This window comes from Mustela erminea, chromosome 19, assembly GCF_009829155.1.
Source record: "Mustela erminea isolate mMusErm1 chromosome 19, mMusErm1.Pri, whole genome shotgun sequence".
NCBI classification, from domain to species: domain Eukaryota; kingdom Metazoa; phylum Chordata; class Mammalia; order Carnivora; family Mustelidae; genus Mustela; species Mustela erminea.
In genome coordinates this window covers 58,852,959-58,858,958 of record NC_045632.1, presented here as the reverse complement: position 1 = coordinate 58,858,958, position 6,000 = coordinate 58,852,959, and positions in this window count along the sequence as shown.

Genomic DNA, 6,000 nt, shown 5'->3' with positions numbered 1-6,000 from the left:
AAAGCCTTTCATGCGGGCAGTGGTGGCTGTCAGCAGGGGCCTCAGGTCCTCTCCATGGGGTCTCTTCGTGAAGCCAGCCTGGGCTTCCCGATGGCATGGTTGCTAGTTCCCAAGGGCTAGTGTCCCCAGAGAAAGTGAGCCAAGTGGAAGCTGCTTGCCTTTTAAGGCCTAGCCTCAGGAATCACATGTAACTTCCACCACTTTTTGTGGATTGAGGCAGTTCAAAGGGCATTCAAGGTCAATAAGAGGGACCATAAACCCTAGTTCTTGAGGGGAGTGCATTAAGGTCACATTTCAGAAAAGCATGTGGGATGGGGTGTGTGGGGATGTGGCCAAATTTGGAATACACAACAACGTATCACTGGAGCCTAGAGCTACTGCCGTCCTTAGTCAAATGTTGAGGCTATCTACGAAACGGGGCCAACACAGAGGAAAGCAGAGCAAAGAGGAGAGCCCCTGGATCCAGTTGTACCTGAAGCTTGACTCACTTATTGGTAGTGAGCCAATAAACATTACTTTTCCTTTAGAGATCTGGGTGGAATTTCTATCATTTGCAGCCAAAAATGTCCCAAGCAACATACAGACTGTAAGCACGAATAAGCTTGGCTAAGGCAGGACTCCAGCAGTTAGCGGCATGAAGCACTCGCCTGTGCTTTGAAATGACAGGTTTTCCTCTGCTCTTGGCTAACCAGAGTCCCCAGGCCAGCACCCCCAGTATGAGCCTGCCATTCCCTTTAGAGGGCAAGAATTGATGACAGTCAGTTTTTTACTTGGCTCGGGCTTACCCAACCAAAATGTTCCCTTTTGCCACGAGTGCAATACAGGGTAGCATCTGGAAAGTGCTATCCAAGTGACCCAGATCAAGGTGATCGTCAGCACAGGAGAGAGCAACCCTGGGGCCTGGAAAGTTCCTCCAGGCTGGGAGATGCCAGGCCTTGGGCAGAGAATAACAGCGCTGTAGCCGGCATCTACTCGGGGCCAGGCACCGGTGTCTGCCCACCTTGCTCCCAATCTTTGCGGCAATCCTGCAAGGGAGGTCTCATGTTACAAAGGAGGAGACAGAAGGGGAGAGAAGTCGCGCAACTAGCCCGAGATCCACACCAGGAAGCTGTGAAGCCAGACGTGTGGGTTTCTGACTGCCTGGATTCTTTCATGCCAAGCTAGTGGGGCTGGGAGGAAACCAGCGCAGGGCCTTCTCGGCGAGGAGGACCACATGCTTGCCTCTGGGAGGGGAGGGAGGACCAGCAAGTCAGTCACGTGGCCAGAGCACGGAGGGGAGGGGCTGGTCACGGGAGCAGATGCTGATGAGGGGCTTGCAGGTGGTCAGAGAGGCAAGGACTGGCATCCTGCCAAGCCCATTCTTTGGTGACCTGTGTGTAAACTGAGGCCGGGCCCCTCTGAGCAGGTTTTCAGCTGCTGGTTGGCGGCTGCTGACCGGCTCCTGCTTGCCGGCCTCTCTGGCACTTGGCTGGGTAGACAGAAATGAGTCACACCCCGGTGCTGCCTGAGCCCCCTCCCTCTTCCTGGGGCGCAGGCCGCCTGCCAATCCAAAATAAGCAATGCACGGCCGAGGGGTCAGGATCTGGGAGGGAAGGAGCCCTGGAATAGGTGCTAGTGCTGGGAGCGCCTTGAGTTTTGCAGGGGGGACCCCGGTGGGGGCCCTGGTCATCAGAGGCCTGTCCTGCTGCACAACGGTAGGGGACTGAGGTCCAGGGCCAGCCTGCCTCCAGTGAGCCATCTGACCCCGGCAAGTCCCTTCCTCCCGACTCTCGGTGGCTCCTGTGTATAAGATGGGGCAAGTCGACACCCGCAGTACGCGGACCTCCAGGCCCCAGGCTGCTTGTCAATCTTCCTCCTAGATCCTGGGCGCTGGGCTGCTCCCGTCTGACCTGCCATCAGGGATCCATCCTTCCTTTCTGTTCTGCAAACGTGCCCGTCTCCACCCCGTGACCCCCACCCGGAACCCAACATGGCTAGCAAGCGTCAAGCCCCAAATCCAGGGTGACAGAGTGACCCAGCCGGGCATCACGTGCTGGGAATAGGACCCAACACAGGAAGTGTGGCCCAGAAGCACCCTTACAGTCGGAGTGGGACCCTTTCCAGAAGTGGGATGTGGCCTCATGTGTCAGAGCTGCTGGGGAAGGCAAGGCAGGATGTGACTAATGTCGGCCGTGGGTGTGACAGCCGCGGCCTCATTGTCAGAGCAGAACAAATGCAGCCCCCCGCCCGCTCCCCTGCCTGCTGCCTGCCCAGCCCTGCCCTGCGTCGGGTCCCCCTCCTCCCTTGGGGTGTACAAACCCACAGAGCCAGGCACTTAAAAATAGCATCCTACCCGAGACGTAGGCATGAGACGGAACTCCAGAAAAGGAGAAAGCGTCTCCTCCCTTGACTTGGAGCACGCGGACTAGGAGCGAGCGGTGCCTGGCACCGACAAGGGGCCTCTCTCCGCGCCTTCTGTTCCGCGTGGGGAAGGGAAAGCCCATGTGGTGAGCTCCCCGTCCTGAAGCCAGCACCACGATTCCATAGGGTGGGGTGTCACTGCTCCTGCCCAGGGCCGCTCTGCACCCCAGCCAGCCGCAAAGGAGGGGCTGACCTTGAGGAACAGACACCGGGAGCTACTCATTTCCTACCTTCCTCCCTGACGGTCACCCCTGGCTGGCTGTGACCTCCACCTCTCCATACAGCCTCTCCTGTTGGGTCAGTGACACACCTGATTGCATTTCCTGCTGTATGGTGTTTTTTTTCCCCTCAGCATTGTTGATAATACCAAGAAACCAGAAGGAGCTAAAGCATTCAAAAATAGGGGTCAATCAAGGTAATTATGGCAAAGGCACCAAAGAATACGCCGTGGTCTTCCAGAAACATCTTCAGAATGCCCCATTTCTTTGAGTCTGAGACACTGTCATTTGTCACCGGATCACCCATCCCGTAACCCCCTTCAGGGGAGAGAGAGAGAGAAGCAGCAGCTGGCACGTTTCTTTTGACAATGATTCTAAAACACATCCCTATTTCAGAAACATCAAAGTGTGGGAAAATATGCAATCTGGTGAAACGGAATGATTTGGAGAAAATGTTCTCGATACATTTTTAAGTTTAAAAGAAGTGGGTTAAGCGACATCACGCCCAGTCCTCAGAAAAACGAGCACGCACACCCAGACGTACGCTGTGCTCACTCAGCAGTGATCCCGGTCTGTGAACCACGCCAGCCGACAAACAGGCCCGAGGGACACGGAACAAAAGCTAACGGCGTGTGTCTCTGGGCGCCAGGGCTGTCAGCACTGTGGGTTCTGTTCCTTGACGTTTTCTGCATTTTCCGATTTTCTGATCTCATAGTCACGTGACTAAAGTCCCAGGGGTTCCTGCTCCCTGCCACTGTCCACGGGTCCGCGCTTACCTCTGCTGAACACCCTACAACAGGGACCCATTGGGGCTCATGATCACATGTGGCGGCAGGAAATCTTTCCTGTTGCCATTCTGCAGATTGGAAAACTGAGACTCAAGACAGACTGAGCAATTTTCCCCGCCAGGCTTGAGCCCAGTTTCAAGCTCTGGTTAGCGTGAGTCCAGAGCAGAGGCTCCTAACTGTTCTGTGCAGACAGGAGCCTTGCTGCGGTCCCTGCGTCTTCATGCCATGGGGCATCTAAGGACAGTGCCACCTCCCCACTGGCCAGGAAGGGAGGCCTTATGTAGAGCCCAGAGAGAGCCCCTCATGCGGCTACCGAAAGGCTGGGAGCTAGGGCTGGAGCCCCCCTCCCCAGCCCCTTTGGTCCTGAGCCACTAACGTGTTCTATGGGATAAAATGAACACAATCAGGCTGAGAAAACCAAGACCCACCCCAGCAGCCCAGGACAGCAGGCCCTCTTGGAGGCAGATGTAGGAAATGGATGTTCCCACAGCCCCACGCAAGGATGCTTTGGCAAGCCCCCTGCACCCCTTTTCATGGTGTCTTCTCGTCTGGCTGAAAGGAGTCTCCAGCTTCCCCAAGAGATAAACATTCCTCACATCACTTCTTCTCAGCTGGGCAGCCAAGGGAGCAGCTGGGAGCCCTCCAAGCAGCAAGTGGGACCGTGCTCATTTGCTGGAACTCAGCTGAGAATCCTTTCTCTAGGAGACCCCAAGAAACCGTTCCAAACAAACAAAAGGCTGCTGGGGAAACTGGTGGCCGGGAACCCAGGGCAGCCAGTGCAGCCCTACAGAGAAGGATGGAGTCAGCAAGTCCCAGCGTCCCTGGTCCTGGGCATCGCCGCCACCCGCGGAGCTCCTCGAGGCTCCAGGATGTGCATCCATGGCAACAATCGGAGGGGGGCAGGATGGTCCCATTGTCTGGGAGATGGAAGCTGAGGCCCCGAGAGGTCAAGGACACCGCCACAGCCAGAACGCAGCCTGAGCTCTGAACGATGCTCTCCCAGCTCTATGAAATGCCCCTCGGGCCTCAGACTCCTTCGGAGACGCCTTCAGAGAGACACCGCGGAAGCCGTATACCATCCGCTTTTTAAAAATGTGCACAGGCTTTTGTGCAAAATGTGGTGGGTCAGTTCAGGGAGGTTAAGCGCTCTTTGAAGGCCTTTGATAAGAATCTCCACCAACTGTCCAAACACATTCACCGCCACCCTCACCTCCCTGGACCAGCATAGTGCTCAGGGTTGGGGGAAGGATGCTCGTCTGCGCCTGCGACCACAGCCTTGACGGGGAGAAGGACCCAGAACTGTGTTGTCCCTGTAGTGGCCCTATGCTCGCAGGACCAGGTCTTTGCCCAGTGGGACCCACACCTGCCCCCTGAACATTTCTGGTTATTGGGGGCCCCAGTCTCACCATTTCTAAACTTGTAAGACCCGTGTCAGATGCCGGACCTCTAGAATGCGGCAACAGATACCTGTGTTGTCTTAAGCTCCGGAGTCTTGTGCGTTATTTGTTAGAACAATCACAGGGAGTGAAGGCACCGCCCCCCCGGAACACACATTTGGGGCTGCTTTTTCGGTTTCCTCACTCAGGGCGAGCAAGTGCACAGGCCCGGAAGCGTCCCCGGAGGACAATTTCAGCTCTCCTTCCAGAGCACGCCAAGATGCCAGGCGACCCCTAGGAGATCGGCGGGCTCCATGCGAACCCGCTGCGGCCGCACCGCCGCCGCCGGCCGAAACGGCCACTGCTCGTAGGCACCAGACACTTGCAGGCCGCTGTACCCACGGTCCCCGAGCCCCACAGCAGCCCGTTATGCAGAGAGGAAAAGGGAGGTGCAGGGAGACGGAGCGGTGAGCCCAGGGCCGTGTCGCCGCGGACCAGCCCTAGGCCCTGGGCTCTCCCAGCGCGCTCTCGCTTCTGACACAGCCAACGGTGAGTGAACCCAGACACAACGAAGGCGGCGCCGGCACCGTCACCGCAGGGCCGAGGTGGGGCACGGACAGCGCCACGCGCATGCCCAGGGAGGGAGGCGGAGGCGGAGGCTGTCGTGGGGGCGTCGGCCCCTTGGTTGTCGGTGGCAATGGGCCAGTGACAGTGAGCTAATCTCGGGGGAGGGCTCCCTTGTCACCACAGACAGCCCCTCAAACCTCCCAGAGGGGCTCACGGGACAAAGAGCCAAGTCCCTTCCCTCCCTCTGGGAGAACCGGCCGTGGGGTTAGGAAGGCAGAGAGCGCCCGCGAGAGGTCGCCAAGTCCATCCCCGCCGGCAAGGAGATGAGTGGGGCGGACGGGGCCTCGACAAGACTGGAAGGTGCCCAGGGGGTCGTCTGGGCTGGCCATAGGTGCCCAGCTGTGAAATGCCCGATCACGGAGCACAGATGTGACCGGCGGCTGGCTCTCTCGGAGCAGGACGGCCCCCACGATGAGGGTCAAGGCTGATGACAGCCTGGTCTGTCGTGAGAGGAGCCCCACTCTGCCCACCCCGCAGGCAGCATGGCTGCACGGCCTTGCGGTGACACAGCTGGGGTCGGACACATGGCAGTTAGAAATCTGGCACGACGGCATGGGACTGCTGACCTCCCGAGCCTCACTGTCCTCCTCC